Here is a 19,422-nt window from a genome sequence, read left to right as displayed (position 1 = left end):
CGAGTTGTCCGCTCGGGTAAGCCAGGTCTAGAACAATACATCCAGTATTTAAACTTAGAATAACATAGCCTCATGTCGGATCCCTAGTAAGAACGTTTGTTTGCATCAAGTGCATTTGACTTTGGGACTCAACACATGGGTTGGGTCTGTCCAACACAGGTGCACCCAAATTAAAAGACCATCATGATGCATTACGTGCTACTTGTGTATTCATTTGCTTTGGGTTGTATGTTGACCGACTTCTAGAATAGGGAAAGAAAATCAAGAAAAAAAATAAGAGTGAGGTAGGTATTTAAAACATTTCGAAACTCTGCCGAAAGTTTGAAAATAAAGAGAGAAAATAAGCCAATATTATCAAAATTCATATTTCCCCTGTTCCGTCAAAACTGGCAGAACTACGAGGGTCTGATTCTCACCAAATGTGAAATACGTAGGCAAACCTCATCGGTTTCGGCCCACAATTTTTAAAAAATCCAAAAATATTTTCCTTTACCTCCTCTTTAAAAAGTCTTTCTTTTAGACCACAATTTTCAAAAAATCCAAAAATATTTTCTTTTACTTCCTTCTTTGGAAAGTCTTTCTTTTAGACCCAAACTTTTTACAAATATATATATATATATATACAAAAATATTTTTCTTTTAATTTCTTCTCAAAATCCAAAAATATTTTCATTCTTCTTTCGAAAATTGAAAAAAAAAATTCAAGATTCAAAAATATTTTTATTTTTTTTCTTTAGAAGTATTTCTTTCATAAATTCAAAATAAAATTCTAAAAATCCAAAAACATTTCCTTTCTTGTTTAGAAGTTTTTCTTTCGAAATTCCGGAAAAACAAACTCAAAAAAAATATTTTCTTTCTTCTTTAAAAGTCTTTCTTTTCAAAAATTCAAAAAAAAACAAATCGAAATCCAAAAATCTTTTCTTTCTTATTTATAAGTCTTTCTTTCAGTAATCCAAAAAAAAGAGTTAGTTTATTTCCTTTATTTCTGATTTTTCCGAACTACGCAAGATCTGATTCATGTTCCCACATGATACGTAGGCAACTACATCAGGTTCGATCAACCATAAAAAAAAGTGTTAAAAAAATGATGATGATAATAATAAAGACCGACTGAGTCCATTCTAACATGTCTCTTGTTTTGAATTGTAAAGAAAGTTTGAGGTGGTCGGTTTGTGGTAAGCTGGCAATACACGATCCAAGGGAAAAATGCCATTGGCAACTGGCATCGAAGCTGTTACAAATGCTCAAGAGACTCAGGGTCAGAGGGTTCAACAAAAGTCTGCCGTGGTTGAGGAAAATAGAGTACTGAAGCAGCAAATGACTACTTGTGACTCACGACTCCTATGAACCTAGAGCTCTAATACCAACTTGTCATGACCCATTTTCTCCCTCCGTGAACTATCGTGATGACACCTAGTCTCTAGGACTAGGTAAGCCTAACACTTTTGCGGAAGTGAAACTAAAGAATGAACATTAACTACTAACAGTAACAAATATCTAATAAGAAACTGAATGACACTCGGCATATACAATTATCACCTCTGAAAATGTACAAAACAATTTCTCAAAACCCGTAATACCGTAAGTCACAAGCTACTAAGAAGTCTTAAATGTTCTATACATCATTTCTATAGAAAGAAGGCAAAATGAACATAGGGGGATAGAGGGGGACTCCGAGGATCTGCGGGCGCGGGCAGATTTACCTTGAAGTCTCCAATAAGCAGCATCGACTACAACTAGTGATGAGACTGGTAAGATGAACTGGATCTGCACACGAAAAATATGCGCAGAAAAGGGCGTGAGTACACCACAACAGTACCTAGTAAGTGTCAAGCCTAACCTCGGTTGAGTAGTGACGAGATCAGGTCAGGGCCCTACTGGTATTAATATAATGAAATAAGACAAAATGAAATATCACAGTAAAATAAATACGAAAATCTAGCAGGAATATAATCAATGAAAGACAATAGCTCAGAACATAGTGATAACAACAGGGGATCTCCCGAGATACCGTCTCGTAGTCCCAAACATAAATATGCAGGGGGATCTCCCCAGAGTACCGTTCCGTAGTCCCAAAATAAATATGCAAAATAGGGGGATCTCCCGGAATACCGTTGCGTAGTCCCAAAGTAAATATGCAGTACAAGGGGGTCTCCCGAAATACCATTCCGTAGTCCCCATGGACCAATGGCCAAGGACCGCCTTTTTCTATTCATGGTTTCCCAGAGTTCACATCCATTTCGACTACTACCATTCCGGTCTCATTGCATGATCAATCTTATCTACCTGGATTGAGTCTTTATCCCAACTGTATGACTACAGCTGGGACTTCTGTTGCGCACTCCCATAGTGTGCCATTGACAACCATTCAGACAACCACTACTGTTATGCCCGTCTTCACCATCCCACATCCGACAGTGGTACAAAAGAAAACTCATGAGTCACAATTTGCTACCCAACAAGAACAGTACCATTCTCCTGAGTACCACTCGTACCTATTTGATCTTCCAGCAAAAATTAAGAAGCCTGCCCAAAAGATGGCACAAGAAGAAATGACCCAAAGAATGAAAAACTTAGAACAACAGTTGAAAAACATGCAAGGGTTGGCAGGTCAGAAGAGTATTGCCTTCAAGGATCTATGTATGTTCCCCAATGTTCGTTTGCCATTTGGTTTCAAGATCCCTAAATTTGAAAAGTATGATGGACACGGCGACCCTATAGCTCACTTGAAAAGGTATTGCAATCAGCTAAGAGATGTTGGAAGAAATGAAGAATTACTAATGGCTTATTTTGGGAAAAGCCTGACAGGGGTAGCCTCTGAATGGTTTATTAATCAAGACACCTTTCACTGGCATGTCTGGGATGAAATGGCCCGGGCCTTTGTCAGACAATTCCAGTATAACATCGACATCGCCCCAGACCGCAATTCCCTTTCTAACCTGAAGAAGAAATCGATTGAAAGCTTCTGGGAATATGCCATTAAATGGAGAGAGCAAGCGGCTAGAGTTAAGCCACCCATGGATGACCACGAGCTAATCACTGTCTTTCTTCATGCTCAAGAGCCAGATTATTTTCAAAATATGATGTCCGCAGTGGGAAAATCCTTCTCGGAAGCAATCAAAATTGGGGAAATGGTTGAGAATGGCCTTAAGACAGGCAAAATTATAAGTCAAGCAGTTCTCAAAGCTGCAACTCAGGCTGTCCAGATTGAATCTGATAATTTTAGTGACACGAATGAGAAGGATGAAGAAACCATGATGACAATAAGGTCGAGAAGAGGTCCTAGGAGAACATCTCGAAAGTATGAGCAGCCTCATCAGGTTTCCGATGATTCCCCTGAGCACTATTATCCACCTCAGAACCCACTATACTCTATTGCTCCACTTCAGTACGTTGTCCAACCACCAAGACACCCCAGAAGGTGAGCACCAGCACCGCAAAATCTCCACCAGCTTCTACAAAATTTTCAAGTGCCCTATAACCCACATCCAAGCTAGGGGTATAGAGGAGAACAAAGGTTGAAAGATAATTTTATACCAATAGGAGAGTCTTATGCAAGTGTGTTTGAGAAATTAAAGCATTATGACATGATTGCACCTATTCCTCCAAATCATGTGGACCCACATGCAAGAAGCTTTGACCCTTCTAAAAGGTGTGAATACCATTCCAATGCCCAGGGGCACAATGTTGAAAGTTGTCGGGATTTGAAAAGAGAAATAGAAAGGATGATCCAGGATAAACTAATTGTGATCCAAGATAATGACATCCAGAATATCACGCAGAATCCTTTACATGCACATGATGATGCACACTTTGTGGGGATGATGTGTGGTGACATGGAGTATGAGAATCCTCTCGGGAACTTGCCGACTGAAATTGGAGAAGGCCATGGTGATTCTGATGAGCAAATTTGTAGCTAAATGTCAAGCTTAGCAATTGAAAAGTCATTCCCTCCTCCCTAGGAAGGAATTTTTGTAGCTTGTTTTGATGTTTTTTCTATTATCTGGGTTATTCCATGGCGTGATCCAGATTTTATTTGTTTTATTGAGTCAAACCCTTCTATCCCTCTATTTTGTTTGTGTGAGTCTTGTCTGTCCGTTTTGTTGCTATTTTCATTAGCCGGGTTATTTTAGGGTTGTAACTCGGATTTTAGGTTGTTTGTCTTGTTGTTTACTCAATAAAATACAGTTTGTCCTTTTGTGTCATTCCATGCTTAGTTCTTTTCCCGCTAGTTTTAGAGATATGACATGCATGCGGAATTTTTGGCCAGATCTTAGAAAACTGATTTAAGCTTGAATTGGATAAATGAGAAAAAGGAACTTTTGAGGATGAATAAAGAGTTGAAACACTTTGAAATTAAGCTCGAATAAAATGACCCGTGGAGGTTAATGATCTTTACCTTCAAATCATTGTGAAGGTCGGGTTTGAGAAAGAATCAATTGAAGTTTATTGGAAAGTTTGACATTAATGGGTGAAATGTGTCTTCCGACCACGACACACCAAAAAGATAGACATACTCATCAATGTTGTGATCACGAAAGGATACTATAATTGGCATTCTCGAGTCTAGGAGACCCTTTTTCTGCTATCCAAATACTTTATACCCTTCGTTACCCCTTTCGAGCCTGTGTTATTTACTTTGACCACTCTCTTTTGGTATCAAGTTTAGACTCAAAAGTCTAAGGAAAAAAAAAACAAAAAAAAAAGAAATAAAATAAAAGAAAAGTCCATGTTCCAAGAATACAAACTAGGCCGACTCTTAGAAAGTTCAAGTAAAAAAAAAAAATAAGAAAAGAACAGTCAAAGTCCATGCCCCCAGAAAATAAAAGCTGGGGCAACTTGTTTTGAAAAAAAAAAAAGAAAAAAAAAAGAAGAAAGAAGGAAAAAATGAGAAAAAAAGAAAGACAAAGAAAAAGAAAGAAAGATAAAAAAATAATAATATTAGGTCAGATGTTTGAACTACGTTAGACCTAATTCCTTTAAAAAGGGATACGTAGGCAGCCTTACACGGTTCGGTCCAACCAAATAAGAATTCAAAAAAAAAAAGAGAAGAAAAAAAGAAAGAAAAAAAATACAAAAATCCCCAGTATCACAAACTGGGGCAAAAATTTTATTTCACTTTTGAAAGAGTCGATTCCAAGAGTTGTAAAGTGTACAACCCATCATATTGAGTCTACTTAGAGCCTCCACGTCGACCCTTCTTTCCAACCCTATCCAAAAACCTTCCAAATAAAGACCTCCCGATATGCCTTTAAGAATGCCAAGAGATGCATGCAATGAACAACAGTTGTCACACGCATAGAACACTGTCAATTTGCTCACACTAGAAAGCAAAAGAAAAAAAAATAAAGAAGAAAAAAATGAGAGAGTCTTACTAGTGAAAACCCTCACGGGCACTGTAAGACGACGGTAAGCAGAGATGAATAAATGAGAGAGACTTGTTGGTGAAAACCCATCGGGGCACCATTAGTCGAAAGTGAGTCGTGAAGCTGGTGCAAAGGATTGGCACGAACAAGCCCGATTTCAAAGTCATAAGAATGGTAAAAGGGAGGATTTGGTCAGTTTGATAGATCAGACTGTTAGGTCCAAAATGCATGTCATGATCATTAAGGCTAGTTACCGCAAAAAAAAAAAAAAAAAAACTCTTCCTTCTATCCTTCCGACAGGGGCATTTCTTTTTAATACTTGTTTCTTTGCATCATTGTGTCCTTCACTCTGAGTCAGTCCTTGTCAAAACAAGCAAGAAAAGATTTCAAAATCTGCTACCAGCTTTTCAGTTGTACAAAGTAAATTTGGCCAGCACACTTAATCGTTACTGTCAACATGCCTTGAGGGTTCATGAAAATGTTTGCCCCCAAAAGACTCTTGTCAACCTACTGGGCGCAAGCAAAGATAATTGGTGATTCTCTCTGACAGACAAATTGCTCAAAAAGCAGAAAGATATTCAAGACATAGAAAAGGTCACCTAAGCAAAGATCTCCAGTTGGGATAAGGCTGATTGAGCCACAAATATAAATGGTACTGGGTGTGAAACGATCAGGGTTGATGTAAAGCAAAAAGTCTCTTGAAACTAACTCAAGCTGATTAAGCAAAAACCAAGCTGCCCAAGACTCAAGGCCGCAAACCGACCACCACTTTTAAAACTGACAAAATTTTCTTTGTTTGAAACAGGAACAAAGCAGTGCAATGAAGTTGGTTCAAAAAAAAAGAGAAGAAAAGAAAGAACAAAAAAAAAAAAAGAGAAGAGCCGACAAAAGGAAGTTTCTCAAATCTTTGCCTTTATCTGTCTTACTAGGATAAAAAGTCCTAGTCTGATGGATTTTCTCCCAATAAAAATCTTAGTCTGATGAATTTTTCTCCTAAGATAGAAAACCTAGTCTGATGAATTTTCTCCTAGGATAGAAATCTTAGTCTGATGAATCTTTCTCCTAAGATAGAATACCTAGTCTGATGAACTTTCTCCTAGGATCAAAATCTTAGTCTAATGTATTTTCTCCTAAGATAGAAAACCTAGTCTGATGAGTTTTCTCCTAGGATTAACATCTTAGTCTGATGAATCTTTCTCCTAAGATAATAAAAAAGAGACCTAGTCTGATGAATTTTCTCCTAGGATCGAAATCTTAGTCTGATGAATCTTTCTCCTAAGATTGAAGACCTAGTCTGATGAACTTTCTCCTAGGATAGAAATCTTAGTCTGATGAATCTTTCTCCTAAGATACCCAAAAAAAAGAAGAAAAGAGACCTAGTCAGATGAATTTTTTCCTAGTATCAAAATCTTAGTCTGATGAATCTTTCTCCTAAGATAACAAAAAAAGAAGTCCTAATCTGATGAATTTTCTCTTAGGATCAAATTCTTAGTCTGATGAATCTTTCTCCTAAGATAGAAGACCTAGTCTGATGAACTTTCTCTTAGGATCAAAATCTTAGTCTGATGAATCTTTCTCCTAAGATACCATAAAAAAAAGTCCCAGTCTGATAATTTTCTCCTAGGATAATAAGTTTAAAAAAAGGGAAGTCTGGATTAAAAAAAGGGTCAATTTTTAGTTTTCTTAAGTTATCAATCTTTAGTTTTCTTGAAATCAGGGGTCCCGCCTGGAGAATAGGGTTAGTTTTTAGTTTAGTCAAGCTTAGTTTATAGTTTTTCGCAAGCTCAATCTCAAATTTAGGAGACGCACTTCCTAGTTTGGGTTTTTCAGATTTTTATTTCTTTAGGAGACGCATATCCTAGTCGAGTCTTCAATTTTACTCTCATCATTGCATCATTCATCAATAGCATAGGTGATTTATAGTTCTGCTAACAACTCACAAATCTTCCTAGTGCAAACTGGGGCAGAAAAGTTTCTTTTGTTTTGTCTATTTTGTTGTAGTATTAGGCGCCAACCTAGAGAATGAGGGAATTTATTTCAAGTTTTAAGTCATCAGGCGCCCACCTGGAGAATGAGGGAATTCATTTCAAGTTTAAGTCATCAGGCGCTCACCTGGAGAATGAGGGAATTTATTTCAAGTTTTAAGTCATCAGGCACCCACCTGGAAAACGAGGGAATTTATTTCAAGTTTTTAAGTTAGCAGGCGCCCACCTGGAGAATGAGAGAATTTATTTCAAGTTTTAAGTCATCAAGCGCCTACCTGGAGAATGAAGGAATTCATTTCAAGTGTAAGTCATCAGGCACCCACCTAGAGAACGAGAAAATTCATTTTAGGTTTTAAGTCAACATCAGGCGCCCACCTGGAGAACGGGGAAATTCATTTCAAGTGTTAAGTCAGCATCAGGCACCAACCTGGAAAACGAGGGAATTCATTTCAAGTTTTTAAAGTCAGCAGGCGCCCACCTGGAGAATGAGGGAATTTATTTCAAGTTTTAAGTCAACATCAGGCGCCCACCTGGAGAACGAAGGAATTTATTTCAAGTGTTAAGTCAACATCAGGCACCCACTGGAAAACGAGGGAATTCATTTCAAGTTTTTAAAGTCAGCAGGCGCCCACCTGGAGAATGAGGGAATTCATTTCAAGTATAAGTCATCAGGCGCCTACCTGGAGAACGAGAGAATTCATTTCAGGTTTTATGTCAACATCAGACGCCCACCTGGAGAACGAGAGAATTTATTTCAAGTTTTAAGTCAGCATCAGGCGCCCACCTGGAGAACGAGAGAATTCATTTCAAGTTTTAAGTTAGCGGCCAACCTGGAGAATGAGGGAATTTATTTCAAGTTTTAAGTCAGCATCAGGCGCCCACCTGGAGAACGAGGGAATTCATTTCAAATTTTAAGTTAGCGGCAGGCGCCCACCTGAAGAATGAGGGAATTTGTTTCAATTTTCAAGTCATTAGCAGACGCCCACCTGGAGAACGAGGGAATTCATTTCAAATTTCAAGTCAGTTGCAGGCGCCCACATGAAGAACGAGGGAAGTCATTTCAGAATTCAATTCAAGTTAGAAGTACAGAAGCTCGCCTCAAGAATGCAAGTCGACAGTCCGGGATGACCAAAAGAAGAAGTCTCAATCCAAAAAAAAAAAAGAAAAAAAAAGAAGTGAATTCAAAATGCAGAAGTAGATGAAAAGATATGGGCTGCTCAAGACATGATTGAAGTCGCAAGCTTTGCATGTCCCATCTTGATCCGAAAAGCCGAAGAAGAATGAACTAGCACCTGCAGCTAGTAAGTATCGAGGTTCAGATCAGAGTCTGCATGAAGAAGCAGCCAAAACTCAAGATCAAGCTTCAAAAGACTCATAGATACGAATCTTGTAACTCGTAGCTGATAGGCTTAGTTAGTCTTTTTCATTTTGACTTTGGTGTAATAAGGAGCTCAGCAAGCAGTAAACAACAACAACAACAGTGAAATCACAGCTTCTCGGTAGTCCCAGCTACCTAAACTTCCAGAACTACACTGACCTTATTCCTTTATAGCCAAGGATATGTAGGCAACCTCCGAAACAAGGTTCGGTCAAACTTTTCAAAAAAACGCTTCCCATGGAGTATCCAAACGGGCAAAAATTGCTCGTAATTGCTCACTTTATCTTTGCCCGAAAACACTTCATGTTTCCGACCAAAGAGGAGCAGCTGTGAGCACCTAATTTTTGCCCTAATATAAAATTACTCCTAAAAAATCCAAAAAAATAGCTTTAAATTATTTTTCTATGTTTTTACTTAGTTTGCTTTGTACGTATTCATGTTTGATGCATTTTTAAGTTGCGTTTTAAATCCTAAAGAAAATACAAAAAATATTTTGAATTTTTATTTTTAATTTTTAATTTTTTAAATTTTAATTGCATAATCAATTGCATTTGTAAAATACTAAAATACCAAAAAATACATTAGTAACTCTACATGCATTCTTATATTAGTTAATTAATTAGGTCATTAGTCAATTAAGGAATAATATATATATATATATATAATAGTTTAGCCACACAAATTGGTTTAGTCAAGCTCATCCCTTTAGAAGCCCAATTTCCATTACCCCTCTCTCTTTAAAACACCAATTTTCCCAAATCCTAAAGAGGAGACGAGAAGAACAACACAATCGAACCCCCCTTTCCTAAAAACCCTACCTGCCTCATCTCTCATCTTCTCTTTCACGACCCCCCTCCCTCGATTCCTATCAGAAAACAAACTCACTATCACACTCACACGAAGATGAAGGCTTACCTACTCATGATTTGAACACAAACGGCTGAAACAAAGCTGGATAATTCGAATGAAGATCTTAAAATCACAAAGCTTGAAAAACAAAGGCAGAACAATAGAGTTTTGGTAGATTGCTTCGTATTTTGGATTCGAACAATTTAGAATCGAAGCTGTGTTTGTTTGCTGCTGATTTCGAATTGATTCGCCTAGGTTTTAAATTTTTCTCCCTCTGATTTGGGACTGCTATTTGCTGAACTTCATCTTCTGTTCAGACCTTACCTTGTTTTGATCGATGTTTAGTACACTTGGTTGATATTTTTTGGGATTTCAAAGGGATTTGAGCTATAGAACGGCTATCTGTTTGATTGGAATTTGCTTTTCTGCTGAAATTACTGCCACTTCTTCACTTTTCCACTGTTTTCTTTTCTTCCTTACTCATTTGTTTCAAGGTATTCCTTAAACTTTGATCTTATAATTTTGTGTAAATCCATGGACCGTGCTTATTGTAGATTGAGTGTTATTGAAATAAGTTATGTCTATGCATCCTTGTTGAAATTAATGGTTTATTATGATTAAATATGCTATAAGTTTGTTTCAATGTGAAATTCAGCTTAGTGAGGATCATTTTGTTCTGTTTGTTCCTTTGGGTCATGCATATAGAGTGGTTGATTGCACAATTTTTTTTATTTATTGTGAGACCATTTTTGTGCTCACAGGTGACCTGTTAAAGGTTCATTTTGAGTATGTTAAGTAAATATGGTCCATCAGTTTCAAGGTCCATCATAGACCTGTTCTCACCTTAATGTTGGATAATGGCATGAAAAAGCTAATCTCCTTAGTATTAATTTGTTGAAATATGTAGTTAGTTTATTTAGTGGCATATTTTGTTTTGTCATCTACTGTGTAATCCCAAATGCGTGGGCTCCAATAGAATTTCCAGCCGTGAATCGAAGAACCAGAATCATCACAAGCCTTTGAATTAATTTGAACGTACTAAGAATTCTTTAATCATAACCGATGCACACCATTATTTATAACATTGCCTCTCAGGCACCATTTCACAACACCCTGCCTCGAATGCAAAAATCAAAGAAGATCATAACACCGGCTAACTGTAATGCATTCAAACAAGGACAACGACACCGCATCACAATGAAAATTCCATCACGCTCGAAAATATCAAGTCTCGTCACTCCATCAACCAAAACCTGAGAACCCATAGTCTGATTGCCTTTCCTTTGTTGGAATTAAATGTTGAACCTCTAAATCATGCACTAAGAAACCCTCCCTTCAATTCATCCATTGCCTCAACACATAAGTGAGCACCCTACCACTACACCAACACTGCGCGATAATAATGCATGAACATCATAGCTCTCTTTGCTTAGCCTCGTACCATAGGAGGTACAGATACTGGACTGAGACGACAAAACACCCTTCCGCAAGGCGACGATAAATACTCGCTCGAGTACGCAGGGAAAACATCCTGCACCACATCTGTAGTACCATTACAACTCCTCGATGCCAAATTGACACTAGCGCTCAACATCGTATAAGAATGAGTAGGAAGGGAATGAAGGCACAAGCCTCAACGGATTCAAACTGTACGATGAGAAAATCAAGAAGGGAAGTGCTCCTAACAGCCATGTAGCCTCTCGAAGATAAGTACAGACGTCTCTGTACCGATCCGCAAGGCTCTACTAGACTTGCTCATGGCTCGTGAGACCTAAATGAACTTAATGCTCTGATAACAAGCTATCACGACCCAAAATCTGCTATAGGTCATGATATCACCTAACGCCGCTGTCAGGCAAGCCAACGATGATTTACCAATTTAATTACTCATTTTAGAAATTTAAAATCCAATTTGTTTTTAAATTAAATAGTATGAAATAGAATTACATGGAAAAATGATAATGACTACGTGAACCACAATAAAGAACAACCAATAGAACCCATAAAACCCTGTCACAAGTGCATGAGCATCAACTAGGAAATATAATAAAATACAACATCTGTCTAGAATACAAATTAGACAGGAGAATATAAATAACTTTGATGGAGACTCTGCAGGCTGCGGATCGAAACATAGAATGCAGCTCACGGTAAATTCCCAGAAACATCCGTGTCGTTGCTCCCCAAAGACCACCGGACATATATGTACCTGCACAATAAGTACAACAAGTGTAGCATGAGTACGTAAATCAACGCGTACCCAGTAAGTATCTAGCCTAACCCCAAAAAAATAGTGACAAGGGGTCGACATTGACACTTACTAGTGGTCCAATAAGACAAATACAGTAGAAGTAAATAGATGTGAGGCAGAGTAAATAAACGAAATAACGAATGTAATTACGTAGTACAGTTCTCCCCTCATCAATAACTCCAACTCTTAGCTAATAGCTACCTCCTCAATCGGAGTATATATATAATGGACCTCACCAGATAGGTCGTAACAGTTCATTTCAGGAAAACTCACAAGTACACTGGCTTTTTGCCAATTATTACGTACGATTTCATAAGAGTATTTCATAAAAATGCCGAGGCGTACGGCCCGATCCATCATAATATTGTCGAACCATAGATACATTTATTATATTGCCGAGGCGAACGGCCCGCTCCCATGAGAGTGTGGTACAAAATTCTGCCGAAGCGAACGACCCGATCCCCTAAAAGTGTGGTACGAATTTCTGCCGAGGCAAACGACTCAATCCCATAAAGGTGTGCGCACTGCCGAGTGTCGAATGGCACGAGCCATAGATGTATCTATTATACTGCCGAGGCAAAAAACTCGATCTCGTTAGAGTAAGAAGTTTTGATGGGTGCTTGACCCCACTCATGAGTAGACGTGTGAGTTATATATTTTTAAGGGAAACATTTCGGTGAAAACGCATAACGCGGAATAATTTCGTAAGAGTACAATTATTTCGCGACTAATCATGAAGCCCGTCAAATTTCTGCAATAGCGAGTCTATCACTCTACACAAGTCTAGTCTCAAATCGTAATGTAAAATAAAAGAACTTAATAGGTAAGGGACAACTCAAATAATATAGTTATAGCATGGTGTGAACCTAAATCTACCCGGACAATAACATGAATTTAGCTACGCATGAAAGGGATAATTTTCCCCTCACAGAGTTAGATAGAAGGCTTACCTCGCTCCGAAATTCAAAAACCGGCTCCAGAGCCTCTTCTAGCACCTCAAATCAAAGCCCGTCGATTAAAAACTATCCAAACAATGTGCAAACCAATCAAAATATACTCTAATACCCATAATTAATCAATTTAAACAATTCTCAACTCCGCTCGAAAAATTAACAAAATAGACCCTTGGGCCCACGTGCCCGGATTCTAAATATTTTCGAAGATAAACTTTACCCACAAGATTACTAACTCAAATATATGATTTATTCTCAATTCCATGCCCAATTTCGTGGTAAAAATCCAAGAATACCAATTTGTAGATTTTTCTTCAAAATCCCAATTTGTAGGTTTTTCTTCAAAATCCCAATTTCTACTAATTTCCATGTTTAACTCCACATATAATCCATGTATTTCACTAACATAATGTGGGAGTCACTTACCTTGCATTAGATGATGAAAATACCCTCTTAAAGAGCTCCAAATATCGCCCAAGCCGTATGGAAAATGGGTGAAATGAACACAAACCCCGTTTTAAAATATGTCTGCCCATGCCTGCTCCTTTTCGCGTTCGCGGAAAAGCCATCGCATTTGCGAAGGCCAAAAGTCTCAGCCTCCAATTTACTCTATGCGTTCGCGACCTTTTCTTCACATTCGCGAAACCTTGTGACCACTACCCTTCGCATTCGCGAGCCACTAGCCGCTTTCGCGAAGGATTAATGCCTGGCAGCCCCCAGCTCTCCCTCCCTCTTCGCGTTCGCGGCCTCCAGCTCGCGTTCGCGTAGGCTTCCCAGCTTCTGCCTCGCGTTCGCATTCAGCAGCCTCAAAAATCCTTCGTCGCGAACGCGGGACTCCCTTCGCGTTCGCGGAGGACAAAACCAGAACCAGCAACCAACATCATCAAAACATCCAAACTTGGTCCGAAACCACCTCGAATCACACCCGAGGCCCCCGGAAGCCCGTCCAACCACACCAACCAATCCCAATACATATCACGAACCTGCTCGTAGCCTTATGAACTTTAGAACTTCAAACTTCTACATTCGACGCCGAAACATATCAAATCAAGTCCGATTGATCTCGAATTTTGCACACAAGTCATAATTAACATTACACACTTATTCCCACTTACGGAATTGAAATTCGACCCCAATATCAAAATGTCCACTCCCGATTAAACTTTCCAAAATCATCCAAATTTTCAACTTTCGCCAATTGACGCTGAAACGACCCTCAGACTTCCAAATCGATATCCGGACACGCTCCTAAGACCAAAATCATCATACGAACCTGTTGGAACCTTCAATTCCCGATTCCGATGTCGTTTACTAAAAAATCCAAACCTTAATAAATTTTCCAACTTAAAGCTTCCGAATTTAGAATTTTCTTTTCCAAATTAACTCCGAACTTCCCGAAATTTGATTCCGACCATACTCATAAGTCATAATACCTGAAGTGAAGCTTCTCAAGGCCTCAAACCGCCGAACGACGCGCTAGAGTTCAAAACAACCGGTCGGGTCGTTAAAGAGGTTGTATGAACAATTCAATTTTGATTTAAATATATTCATCTTATGAATTTTGTATGATCATTATTATCTTTTTTCTCCTTTTTTTTTACTTCGTTCCCCTCATTTTTTCATTTATTCTATTTTTAATAGCCCAATATGTCATTAATTTCTTTCTTCTTTATTATACCGTTTATACTCTTTTCCGAAACAGTCTCCTTCGTTCCTAACGCCTCCTCTTCCTTCTTATTAGTTTCATTCTCCTTCCTCAGTTAAACATATGCATTATTTTCTTCCTTCACTCATAGTTTAATATGGTTGTCTTTTAATTAGTAATTAGTGAATTTATTCGCGCTTCGCGCGATTATAAAAATTATAAGTAAATTACGAAATCATATATTTATATCCATATCTATATAATATGACGCTGGCCATTAAATTAATAATGTGACATATCTCGTAAACCAAGAAAGTTATTTGCTGTTTTCTCTCTCTCTCTTTTGTTTTGCTTTTTATTCTCTCATTCCTTGCTTTAAGATATTTTAGTTAACCCCCCCCCCCCCCTTCCCCCACACCCTTAGAATTCTCTTACTAAATGAAAAAATAACAATTGATTTGTCTAGGAAGCACAAAAGTCATCCGCCATTGTGTTCTCATTAATTTTTGAATGGTTATTTAACTTCTCATATGAGTAGATAATAAATTAATTGCTATAGTTACGAGTATTAATGCATGATTGAATTCTGTTGTGAAAGTCAGTCCTTTTTCTTCCTATTCCTGGTTCTAGTAATACAGTGAATAAGAGTCTCTTTGTGAAAGTGTACTGATGTTGCCTTCTTTTGTTTTCTCCAAGAAATTCATTTTCATGAAAGAGAAGAATCCCCATTATTAAAAATGAAATTCATGGAATTGATTAATCTAGCAAAATAAAACCGGATAGTATAAAATAAATAAGATAATTATATAATAGATTTTGGAATATATAGAAGACAAAAGTATCTCAAGTTAATCTATTCCATTTTAGCCTCTACCATATACTTCTGGGAATTGATCATGAAGGTTATAATGATCTTTATATAAACCCAAAAAACAAATTCAATGAGTCAAACTTTATTTGCTGTGAAAATCGATCAAATTCATGTGAGGAAATTTTTCCACGAACACTTCCTGTTTGGAGAAAAAAATAATAATAAAATAAGAAAAAAATATAAAGAAGATCCCTAACTCATCAGCCTTATTCTTTTCCGACTCAACAACAGAATTTTATCAGAATTCTATTTCCTTATCTTCCTCGTCTCTTTTACTGTCAACCGGTCTAAATTATGTTCCGCTAGAAAAATTAATGTCTCTGTCTCTCTCAATGTCCATGTTCCTGAAAAGATTAAGTTGGCCGACATGATATGATTGAAGTTTGAAAGGAAAAAGAAGTATTTGATCTCCAAATATTATATCAAATAGTTAAAATAATATCTATGCCAGCCAAAATAAAATTCATAAATATCATCAATTCATGTATTGAGGGTGTTGTTGCATGTGATAATGCGCCACCAATCCAAATCTTGCAGTCAATAACAATTCTAACAACATGTAAAAATATTGAAGCAAAATCAAAAAAAGAAATTCATTAACTAACTGTTACTGAAATAATAATTTCCCTAGCCTAATCCACTCAAAACAAATGACATATACATTCATAATCCTTGAAATACAAAAATATAAAGACAAAAAATAGCTCATCCTTTGTAATACAAAATAAGGAGCAAATCAAAGGCAATAATTTAAACTTTTCTGCTCCATAATATTCTTGGCAAACAGTAAAGCACGCATAAAAGACGTTAGAAAAATACCACCTCATTTTTGTGTAATCCGAATTTAAACCGTGTCATCTTTACTTGTAAACTCATATAACTGGAAGTTAGTTACAAAGTTCAAAGTTGTTAAACTTCATATATGCACCCTTTCAATCCACGCAACTTGTTTCTCAAGGAAATTACAATCAGCCATACCCAACTCATACACATGGGATGAGAGTTCTTTGAAACTTGAGAGTATGAAATCCTAATGGTGGCTAAGAGATTGGCTTTGCAGACATATCTCATTTCAAAGGATCATGAGAGTATATAATATTTAAAGGTTAGACACATAGAGTGAGTTTCCTTTCACTTTAGCATTCGAAAGTATGTGAGCAAAAAAATACAATTATATCAGAAGGATTGTTGAAGCTTCTACATTATAATCCGCAAATCGAATATATTTCTAAAATATGTATCTAACAATCCTTCTATGTTACTGATCAAGAATTTGCTTGGATAAAGCATCGCTGCTGACAACAATTATTTTTGATTGGGGTAAGTTTATCTTTATACTAAAGTGGGGGAACTGAAAAGCCCCAAATTTTTGGCTTATCAATTCTGAAACGGCACCTTTATTCCTCTTTGTTGTTCTTAATGGAAGTAAAAGCAATGGTGAGTATTCAGAAACGACAGCTTATTGATTTAATAATTGAGTATTATATTAAAATTGGAATTAATTAACATTATATCCATTGTAACGGTTAGAAACCTTTCTAAAAGAGTGAACTGTTGCCTGTTGGATTTTCTAGTAGGACCACGTTTTCGAAAAGTTGTATATAATAAGAAGAAAAGGGCAAAATGCTGAGAAAAAAGATAAATAGAAAAGCTGGCTAAGGAGAGTGTCACATCAGCTTACATATTGCCCTAACTCTATATTATATAGATAGATATAGATTAATTATCTTTATATCCTTCTCCCCAACGCCCAATTCTACCTCTGTACTTTTTATTTTTCATTTACTTACTTCTTATGTACTCATTTCGATGCTTGTATATGTCTTAATTTTTTTTTTATATAGTTTTATAGGATAGCATAATCTTAGTTGCACATATTACAAATAAATATCCTAACATACTTGGTTATTTTTTCGATTCGGGAGATATAATTTTGGCGGATGTTGATTATGTGTAATTTTTCTTTTTCAATTGGTGAGGTTTAACGACAATCTTATTTTTGTGGCAGTATCCTAACATATTTGATTATTTTTTTAGGTTGATGGCCATGTGTAATCTTTCTTTTTCAGTTGGTTATGTTTAATGACAATCTTACCTTTGTAAAGACTGTGCATGTGTAGTTATATGGTGTTTACCTGAAAAATCGGATAGAATTGAATTTATATGTAGTTCTAAGGGTATGTGATATAATTTGATACAAATTATATAGAAAAGTAGGAATATCCAATCTTGACTATAAAGAATGAAAGATAAACACAGTTGAAATGAGGATAATGAATGAGCAAAATAAGATGAAGTAATGAAGCTCAAAAGGTTAATTTTTCAGTCTGAGAAATAGTATTTTTGTTACAATGTGTAAATATCTTGATGTCCCTTACAGAAACAATAATCATCCCTTTTATAGTGGAGGGATCCTACTTTAGATATAATTAAAAATACATAGTGGAGAACTCATGATGAATCAGCTTTCCCTAATTCCCGCTAGGATTCTCTCCCCTGGTGCGGTTGCAACGACTCTTGTCTATGAGCTTGATATTAACTCGAGCTCTCGGTCTTGACTCGAGCTCGATTCTGACTCGGAGCCCGGTATTAATTCGGGGTCGGTGTCGGTCGGTCTCTGACTCATAAGCTCGATATCTTCTCTTCGCATCATAGTTCGATTTGGATTCGAGCTCGATAATGATATCGAGCTCGATGTTGATCGGTCCTTGGAACTCGAAGCTTGGTGACCTGACTTCTAACCTCAACCTGATATTACGAAGACGCTCTTCGATCCAATATATTACCATCTCGACTAGTTCGTACGAAGGACTAACCGGTTTTGGCCGTATACTGATAGTTCCCTCATTTTTCGGGAAGGATATAACGAGAAACGACATAATTTTCCAACGGTACGATTAGACATATACTGACGTTTGCATCGAGTCTAATCATGACGTACAGATAGTTGTCCCGTCGGTTCAGTTTACCGAGGAATTTAATACGTGTCAGACGATGGTCGGCCATTACCGATATTGAACCGCCATTGCTCAGCCTATAAATAGCCCATTTTTTCACCATCACCACTTTTACATCTCAAATCTCCAAATTTTCTAAGCTCTTTCTCGTACCTTCTAAATGCATCTGTAAGTGCAAAATTTTCCTTCTGCAATTTTTACTGCAAAATCTTTATTTAAAACACCATATCTTCGTTATTTTCTTCTTCTGAATCCAAAATTGGTGAAAACATAAAAAACCGTCCCTCAAAAAGAAGAAGCTTCTTCTTCACAACCTGCCACCGACAAAACACTGGTGGAGCCACGACCTAAGGAGTATGTTCCTAGAACGTGTCTTCTTACCTCTGATTTTAAGGCCGACAAAGGCTCGTTGGTTCCCGGTCGGTATGAGCCGATATTGAGGTATATGTGCTCGATAACCAAAGGACACCTTGCACAGTTAAAGAAAGATTGCAACTGGGATAACAAAGAAGTGATAATTCTCGCTCCCGACGAAGATATTACCACTCACGTGAAAGGGTTCTTAAGTGTGTATACTTACCTTTTCACATTAGGACCTTTCGACCCTGTTATCATCGACTTTTGTTGTCAATACCAAATAACCCTAGGCCAGATTCATCCTTCCTTTTGGCGGATCATTATCCTGATCCGTTTCTTTGCGAACAAAATCGAGGGGATGCCTTTCACCCTCGACCATCTCATTAGATTGAACAGCCCCTACCTTTTTCGAGGTGGGTTAATAAAACTTCAGTGCCGGGCTACCAAGGTATTGTTCTCGAGCATAGACGAGGACAAGGATCGAGGCTGGATGGGTAGGTTCGTTTGAGTCAAGACTTCGGACCTGATTTCAGCCGAAAAGATGACATTCCCCGAATAATGGAACATGAAGCATAAGTGTAATTTTGCTATTATTTCCTATCGTCTTGCCTCTTTATTTCTTCCTTGCTGATATCTCTTTTTGTGATGCAGCGGTTCCTTGGATTCCCGGTGCAGTTCTTGACCTCAAGAGCTGGGTACGGGACCGGGCTTCAACCTCTACATACGACGAACGTTCGTGGCGTGATTTGGCAAAGGGTCGATGGGAGGCCAAAAATCATGGTAAGCTTCTTTCTCATATCTTTGATAGTT

Source organism: Nicotiana tomentosiformis, chromosome 10 (genome assembly GCF_000390325.3).
Source record: "Nicotiana tomentosiformis chromosome 10, ASM39032v3, whole genome shotgun sequence".
Lineage (NCBI taxonomy): Eukaryota > Viridiplantae > Streptophyta > Magnoliopsida > Solanales > Solanaceae > Nicotiana > Nicotiana tomentosiformis.
The sequence above is the reverse complement of the archived record's forward strand: the minus strand, read 5'-3'. Positions refer to the sequence as shown.